Source organism: Schistocerca nitens, chromosome 2 (assembly GCF_023898315.1).
Source record: "Schistocerca nitens isolate TAMUIC-IGC-003100 chromosome 2, iqSchNite1.1, whole genome shotgun sequence".
Classification (NCBI taxonomy): Eukaryota; Metazoa; Arthropoda; class Insecta; order Orthoptera; family Acrididae; genus Schistocerca; species Schistocerca nitens.
In genome coordinates, this window is record NC_064615.1 from 1,110,531,438 (window position 1) to 1,110,541,136 (window position 9,699).

Here is a 9,699-nt window from a genome sequence, read left to right on the forward strand (position 1 = left end):
GAGAAACGTCGTTGTGATAAGGAGGAGAAATGCGTACCATCACGTTTCCGGTTTTGATAAAGGTCGGATTGTAGCCCATCGCGATTGCGGTTTATCGTATCGCGACATTGCTCCTCGCGTTGGTCGAGATCCAATGACTGTTAGCAGAATGTGGAATTGGTGGGTTCAGGAGGGTAATACGGAACGCCGTGCTGGATCCCAACGGCCTCGTATCACTAGCAGTAGATGTTGTGTCGCTTCCCTAAAGTCTCGACACAATGAGTTGCTAGAAGCACGCGAAACTAACGCAGACGGGCGTAAATTCTGAAACAGGAGACTGGATGAAAAACTATAAAGAAAAGAAGAGAGATTTTAATATACTTAACTTTAATGTAGTCTTGTTCTTGTTGAAATACATCTCTTGCATAGTAGTAAGCAATTAGCAATGATACACATGGCGCCTTGCTAGGTAGTAGCGATGGACTAGCTGAAGGCTATTTAATCTGTCTCTCGGCAAATGAGAGGAATACTTGGTAGGTCTAGTCGCAAGCTATGTCGTCCGTACAACTGGGGCGAGGTCATGTCCGTGTCTTGTGACCTGCCCTGTGGTGGCGCTACGTTTGCGAATACACAGTGGCGACACGCGGGTCCGACATGTACTACAGGACCGCGGCCGATTTAAGTTACCACCTAGCAAGTGTGGTGTCTAGCGGTGACACCACATTCCTCCCCCGCAAATCGGCGAACGGTCGTGAGATAAGGCTTCCGCCCGCCGTGGGGAGGACCCCATGTTGACGTATGCGATGAGGTGGGGAGCCTAACAACAGGCGAGGCTGTGCCACCCGCACCCGGCCATTCGGTCCGAGGGGAGCTAGGAAACGCCTGCAAACCTAGTCCAGGGTGCACGTCAACATGAGGTGTATGCGCACGTAATGATATAAGAGGAGCCGCGGGGTCGACCTCCATGTGGTCGGAGCACCCGACGGGCGAAGACGACATCTGGTCCGGAGCGGGCAAGAGGTCCATGGCGGAGGACGGCTGGTCACGGGAAGCAAGCGGCGGCGCGTGACCCAGGGAGGCGCGAGGCGGCTGCAGCGAAGCGTCCGCTGCTGGCGGCGCCGGCGGCGGCTGCGGCGGCGCGACGCCATGAGGCAAAATGGAAGGCATCGTCGGTAACACCTGGGGATGAGGCGAGCCAGTAGATGGGTCCCCAAGGCGCTGACCGGACGGCTCCGTCGCTGAAAGCAGACGGGGAGCGGCAGAACGCAGGCGACGACAGAGGCGCAGCTGATTGAGATGCCGACGCACCTCACCAGAGGCCCCCAAAACCAAATACATCGCGCGGCCGAGGCAGCGAAGAATGCGCCCTGCGAGCCAACGCTGTGAACCGCGATAGTTGCGATAATAGACAACGTCGCCAGGAGCAAAAGCAGGAGACTGCCGCTGCACAGGAACCTGACGTGGCGGATGCAGCAAAGACATCAGAGTTCGATGAGGACGACCATGGAGCAACTCAGCCGGCGAGCGACCATCGCGGGGCTGAGAGCGATATGAGGACAAAAAGAGCAACAAAGCGTCCTCCCGAGAATGCGACTCTTTCAACTTCAACATCTGCGACTTGAAAGTCCGGACCAATCGTTCAGCGGCACCGTTTGACTGAGGCGAAAACGGCGCGGATGTCAGATGTTGAATACCATTGGCCTTGCAGAACGACCGAAATTCTGCGGACATGAATTGTGGGCCATTGTCGGAAACAATAGTCTGCGGAAAACCTTCAATGCAAAAGATAGCAGACAAGGCTTGGATGGTGGCAGAAGACGTCGTGGAAGACATCCGGACAACAAAAGGAAAATTACTGAAAGCATCGACCACAACCAACCATCGAGCATTCCAGAATGGACCAGCAAAATCGATGTGCAAGCGTTGCCAAGGGGAAGTGGCTTTCGGCCATGCAAAGAATTTCCGCGGCGGTGCGGATTGTTGTTCGGCACACGCCACGCAAGAGGAGCACATATTCGCAATCGCAGCATCGATTCCGAACCAAGTACAGTGCTGACGAGCAAGTTGTTTCGTTCGCACTATACCCCAATGTCCTTGGTGAAGAAGCCGTAAGACAGAGGACTGTAACGAACGTGGGACCACAACGCGGGATTGATCATTATCGGAACGCAACAACAAAACACCACGTCGGACAAAAAGTCTCTCCTTGTGGGCAAAAAATCGGCGAACCAAAGGATCCTCGATCCTTGACTTTGACAAGGGCCATTGCGTAGCAACAAAACGCAAAACGGGAGCAAGGACAGGGTCAGCAGCTGTGGCAGTAGCTACACGACGAAAATCAATCGGAAACGATGCGACCACGTCATCGGCTTCCGAATCAATGAACATGCAAGCAAGTTCGGAAGAATCGAATGCTTTATCCTCAGCAACAGGCAAACGGGACAACGCATCAGCGTTTCCGTGCTTAGCAGTGGACCGATACAAGATATCGTAGCGGTACTGCGAGAGAAAAAGAGACCAGCGAATGAATTTCTGCGCTGTACGAGGAGGTACAGGCTTGTTCGGATGAAAAAGTGATGTCAACGGTTTGTGGTCCGTGATGATTGTAAAGTGACGACCATACAAGAAGTCATGGAACTTGGTAACACCAAACACTAGAGCTAAAGCTTCTTTCTCTATTTGTGAATAATTTCTTTGCGCAGATGAGAGCAATTTGGACGCAAAGGCAATAGGGCGATCATGCGAGCCATCCTTGTGCGCAAGCACAGCACCGATCCCGAAATCCTATGCATCTACCATCAACAAAAGGGGTTTTCGGGGATCGAAGGGCGTAAGGCAAGTATTGGAAAGTAACGCCGATTTCAACTGGCGAAAGGCGCGTTCGCATTCCGTCGTCCAGACGAACGGAACACCTTTACGGCGTAAGCGATGAAGCGGAGCTGAAATGGAAGAAGCATTGCGCACAAACTTTGAATAATAATTTACCTTACCCAGCACACTCTGTAGCTGTTTTAAGTTCTGCGGTGACGGCAAGTCCTGAATGGCACGAAGGTGCTCTGGACTCGGATGTATACCTTGGGCGTTAAGGACATGGCCCAGGTACGGTAAGTCACGAGCAAAAAACACACATTTGTCCTTCCTCAAGCGAAGACCATTCTGACGCAATACCTGAAATAATGTCCGGAGATTCTGCAAATGTTCGGCTTCTGTCTTTCCTGAGATCACAATATCGTCCAGATAGTTCGCAGCCGTAGGGACCGACGCACAAAGAGTTTGTAAATATTGCTGAAATAAAGCAGGGGCGGATGCACACCCGAATGGCAGTCTTTTGAAGCGATACAAGCCAAGATGCGTGTTTACCACTAAGACGCGCTGGGATTCTTCGTCCACAGGTATCTGCAAGTACGCATCTGCTAGGTCCAATTTTGAAAAATATTTTCCCGGGCACAGTTTGTCAAAAAGATCTTCCGGGCGGGGCAAAGGAAAAGTAGCAGTCACCAGTTGTGGATTCACAGTGGCCTTGAAGTCCACGCAAAGTCTCAGTTTTCCGGAAGGTTTTGGCAAAATGACTAAGGGTGAGGCCCAGAGAGAAGCCTGCACACGTTCAATTACACCTTGAGATTCTAATTCGGCTAATGTTTTTTCGACCTCATCACGCAATGCGTGGGGAACATTGCGCGCTCTGAAAAATTTCGGGTGCGCGTTGTCTTTCAGTTCCAAATGCGCTTCATAGTTCTTAGCGCAACCAAGGCCCGGTGCAAAAATGTCTGCAAATTCTTCACAAAGACTAGAAACACTGGCGGAAGGCACAGTCTGATTCACTGATAGGACCTGATTTACAATAGACATATTAAACAATTGAAACAAATCTAAACCAAACAAGTTCACTGCACTAGAGGAACGAAGAACATAAAATGACACAAGTTTTGTCTGTCCCTTGTATGTTGCAATAAGGCTGCACTGTCCTAACACAGGTATATGCTGTCCTGAGTAACTAGTTAACTTAACATTTGCGGCACGCAATGGCGGGGCGCCCAGTTGTTTGTACGTGTCGTGATTGAGCAATGAAACTGCAGCTCCGGTATCGAGCTGGAATGGTATCACTTTTCCTGCAAAGTCTAAGTCCACAAAAAGTTTATTGTCTTGTTGACGACAAGAGCGACTGTCTCGTGCAATTTGAACTGATACAGGTACAGAAGCACTTGCGACGTTACGGGATTTCCGGCGACGTCGACGCACACTTTGGGTGGGACGAACACAGTCACTGTTAGCTAAAGTGTCACTGGACGGGTGGGCATGAACTACATGAATGTCCATGGGCGAAGGTCCACGAGCCTGAGTGTCCTGGGTTCGATTCCGGCGCGAAGCAAAGGGCCTGGAATTTGTGTGATTGTCCGATCTTAACTTTTTCTGGCAAACACTTTGTACATGTCCTTTCTTGTGACAGTAAAAGCAAATAGCTTGGCGTGACGGGCAAGTTTCACGCGAATGTCTAGTTGCACACCGCGGGCAAGATTTCACTGCATTTGCTTGCTTACGCGGCGCACGTGGTTGCCAGCTAGGCGGCCGCTGCGAAGTCGGGCGCGAGGGCCGCTTAGCGTCCCATGCAGCGGGCCCGGCGGGCCGATTAACGTGACACACTGCTGGCGAAGTTTCAAATGATGCCTGAGCAAAGTCAAGTGTGTCTTGCCTGTCCAATATGTCTATCACTTGTTGCAGGGAGGGATTAACTAGTTTCAAAATCTGTTCCCTTATGCGAACATCAGAAACGTTCTGTGCAATTGCATCACGCACCATAGTATCTGAATATGGGAGGCCACATTCACAGGCAAACGCGCAGTCTCTAGTAAGGCCTTGCAAAGTTGCTACCCACTCCCTGTTAGTCTGACCGGCCGTACGTTTTGTACGAAAAAACGTATACCGTTTTGCAACAACATTAACTGTTTCTTTGAAATAGGCATCTAAAGCCGACAAAATTTCCTCGTAGGTCAGAGTTGCTACGTCGCGTCGGGGAAACAATTTCACTATCACCCGGTAGGTAGACACACCGACACAAGAAAGCAAAAACGGCTGCCGCTCTTTACCTTGAATTCCATAAGCAGTGAGGTGGAACCGGAACTGATCGGCCCACTCAGTCCAGCTCTCGGTTGTGGCCTCAAAGGGCCTAAATGGCGGTGCGACAGCGTTGTGTGGCTGCGGTAGCGAAGAAGCGGCTGCCGCCGCATCGGTTTGCAGCGCACGTTGACCCTGGACGAGCTGTCCAAGGGCTTCCAATAACGCCTGCGTCTGCTGATTCTGCAAGCGAAAAAATTCGGACAGTACATCTGGAGAATGCGGCGAAGCCATGACACAAGCAAATTAGAGCAAGTATAACACAAAGACTGCAACGTGGGCGCGGCACCACTCCTCGGCGCCAAAATATTTGTTGTGTCGCTTCCCTAAAGTCTCGACACAATGAGTTGCTAGAAGCACGCGAAACTAACGCAGACGGGCGTAAATTCTGAAACAGGAGACTGGATGAAAAACTATAAAGAAAAGAAGAGAGATTTTAATATACTTAACTTTAATGTAGTCTTGTTCTTGTTGAAATACATCTCTTGCATAGTAGTAAGCAATTAGCAATGATACACATGGCGCCTTGCTAGGTAGTAGCGATGGACTAGCTGAAGGCTATTTAATCTGTCTCTCGGCAAATGAGAGGAATACTTGGTAGGTCTAGTCGCAAGCTATGTCGTCCGTACAACTGGGGCGAGGTCATGTCCGTGTCTTGTGACCTGCCCTGTGGTGGCGCTACGTTTGCGAATACACAGTGGCGACACGCGGGTCCGACATGTACTACAGGACCGCGGCCGATTTAAGTTACCACCTAGCAAGTGTGGTGTCTAGCGGTGACACCACAGTAGAGAAGACAGGAATCTTATCCTCATGGCTGTAACGGATCGTGCAGCCACGTCTCGATCCCTGAGTCAACAGATGGGGACGTTTGCAAGACAACAACCATCTGCACGACGTTTGCAGCAGCATGGACTATCAGCTCGGAGACCATGGCTGCGGTTACCCTTGATGCAGCATCACAGAAAGGAGCGCATGCGATGGTGTACTCAACGACGAATCTGGGTGCACGAATGGCAAAACGTCATTTTTTCGGATGAATCCAGGTTCTGTTTACAGCATCATGATGGTCGCATCCGTGTTTGGCGACATCGCGGTGAACGCACACTGGAAGCGTGTATTCGTCATCGCTATACTGGCGAATCACGCGGTGTGGTGGTATAGGGTGCCATTGGTTACACGCCTCGGTCGCCTCTTGTTCGCATTGGCGGCATTTTGAACAGTGGACGTTATATTTCAGATGTGTTACGACTCGTGGCACTACCCTTCATTCGATCCCTGCAAAACCTTACATTTCAGCAGGATAATGCACGACCGCATGTTGCAGGTCCTGTACGGGCCTTTCTGGTTAAAGAAAATGTTTGACAGCTGCCCTGGCCAGCACATTCTCCAGATCTCTCACCAATCTGGTCAATAGTGGCAGAGCAACTGGCTCGTCACAATACGCCAGTCACTACTCTTGATGAACTGTGGTATCGTATTGAAGCTGCATGCGCAGCTGTACCTGTACACGCCATCCAAGCTCTGTTTGACTCAATGCCCAGGCGTATCAAGGCCGTTACTACGGCCAGAGGTGGTTGTTCTAAGTACTGATTCCTCAGGATCTATGAACCCAAATGGCGTGAAAATGTAATCACATGTCAGTTCTAGTATAATATATTTTTCCAATGAATACCCATTTATCATCTGCATTTCTTCTTGGTGTAGCAATTTTAATGGCCAGTAATGTATTTATAGGAGTGAGAGGCAAACTGTGCAAACCGAAAATACGTCCAAATTTCTTTCCAGAATAAATATCTCAATATATTTCTGCCGAAATTGTGCCGAGAAAAGTGTGGGCGTAATAAAGCACGCAGGAGGTTAGATTAACAACATTCAGTGAGTGACCCCACCCTGCTAAGCAGCACGCGGATGGGCGTGGCTTTGGAACAGTGTGTTTTCATTGTGGTTGTGTTCGAAGTACTGGCGTGAAAACGATGATCCAAGGACAGCACACGCTCTGTGGTTCTCCAAATGTATGTTTCTGATTCGTGTAAAGGACACTCACACTGTGGATACCATCTGTCGACCGAAAAAGGTGATAATTACTGCAAACGATGTGTGAAATATTAAACCTGAGGCAAATATTCTGAATAAAGCAACGAGGGTATCCGTCTGTGCAAAATTTGTTTTCAGGACCAGGGAAACGCAATGTTCCATTACGTGGAGACGCTTTTACCTGTGTTAAAGTTGACTGTGCACTCTTCATTTCCTCGAATGGTGCATGTTACTTTTTGCGAGACGTTAAACTTCACAGTTCACCAAATTGATATGTAACTGTTGTAATGCGCAATAAATGTACTTGTTTTTGTAAGCAAGTTCACATATGCAATTCATAACCCTGCACACGAACTAAAATACGCTTTTATATACATCCAGTGAAAACTGCTATACGGAGTGTCTGAATCACATACATCAATGCTCAGACTATAATGTAGGGACCTGATTTGGAAATCCGTATAAGCAAGCAGTATTTACATCGCCACCAGCATATGGTGTTATTGTTATAGAAGCCGGTAGGCTTGCTGAAGGGCTGTATACCCGAACTTTATGACGTATTATAGGTAGACTGCCATGATTTGAGATCACTATGTCAGCAGTATTGGCTTGTTGCTGATCATTAACACGGCTGCGGCTCTACCTTCCTCCTGCAGTCAAATCGTTTCAGCTCATGAGAACTGGGTAACACATGACAATTTACCATCACGCACTTATAGCAGGTTCCGCTCACTGTATTCGAGCACCCAGTCTGCGTCTCCTGCTCCTGTAGGCTGTGTCTGCAGTGCTGCTAGCGTTGGGTCGGAAGCCCCTCTACAGTTTGTCTACTGCATTAACGGTAGACCATTAACTATTATATTCTGCCCGCCTGCTTTTATAATAAGATTCTCGGACTCCAAAATAATCGGAAGCGTTATTCTCCACAGTACCATCGTTGGTACGGTCTGGCCGTCGCCATTTGATACCCTGTCACACAAATCGAGGAATTTACCACTAAATTACTCCGTTACGTTATTATTGGCCAGCATTTCTTTTTTTCCGGAATCTGAGATGATGCCGTTAATTTACACACAGCGCACGTATTCTGCCTCGCGAAACTGCTCTATAAATCTGCATTAACGGAAGCAGCTTGCTTCAGTAGGTCTACAAAGTTGTTACAGGGCAGAGCGTTGAATGTTCGAGGGGACATCTTCCATATAAGCGACACCTAGGGTTGTACTATACCATAACAGTGTTTAATGTGGATGACCTCCAAATGTAGAGTGAAAGTTATCTTTTATATATTATACATGTCAAATGAGAAGTCCAGGAGCGGGCAATGTTATTAGTAACCAGCTTATAGGTTTTACAAAGTGACGACGAACGTGGCTGATCATGGTCGTGTGTTTAATACCTGTGCAACACCGTTCAGGTAATAACTTGATGTCTTTTCAACTACTCTGTTATGGAATACAATGACGTCACGTCGGCAACTATTGGAAATCCCGCACTACTATTGCCGCTGTCATCTCTTTATTTCCCGTGCAGTGTCATTTTGTCATCTTCGTCTCTTCAAACCGGCACCGTCATACTGCTACATTGTGATGTTGAGGTACGTGCCTCTTAATATTTGCAGGTGTTTTGTTTACGCTTTTCTTATTGGAAGTCCTAGCATGAATGATGTGGGAGAGGGCTTGATATTATGCCTATATTCTAGCTGAGGCAGCATCATAGATTAGTAGAACCTCTCGATGTGATCCACTAATTTCTTTTTAGAACACGACGACTTCCACACCTACATATCTCTGCGTTATATATAATAGCATCCCATTAATAAGTATTGTGGCATTTCTTTCGTCTTTATAGCAATCGAGGGTAGTCATAAATAGCTTTGCGTTAGGCGTATTACGATTTCTCTTTGCAACTTCATAAATCTTACAATTTTAGTAAGCTGCTGGAAAGTGGTTCGGTTAATGGTAGCAGTATAAACAAACCTTCCTGAACTGCAGGACCATAAATCTGTAACAGATGATTACTGTCATTTTCCTTCTCTGTAACAATAAGTAGTCCTATATACGCCATGAATTCAGTATTGTCTGTCTTGGATATTTTCTGCCTCAATGCCTCTTCATTGGTACGCTTTATTTTTATTATGATGTTGACAATTTCTGGAGACAAAAACTTTTCAAATGGGTCTCTTATTATTCCTACTTTACCTTCGTCTCTTATGTCTTCTCTTTCTGTCTCTATGTTTTGTGCCACTAGTCTTCTAATGTGAGGAGGTTTGGAGCTATGAATTTTTCAAGTGCTTGTGACTGTCACTAAACTCGCAAGCTGCGTCATCAGTTTCAGGCGCCCAGAGTCTTATGTAATCTACCACTGTTCACATCCTTGCGTGCAACACATTCCTCTTGTATCTAGCACTGAATTAAGTGCCCTTGAACAGGAAACAAGAAATAACCAAGGGGAAATGAATCGTTGTTGAGACAATTTTCAACCCAGTGAAAGATAATTTACATGTGTTCTAAGTTCACGCATTGTTATTATTTGTGGCGTAAGACGACTGTTGTGGGAACTTGCATTACTACCAAG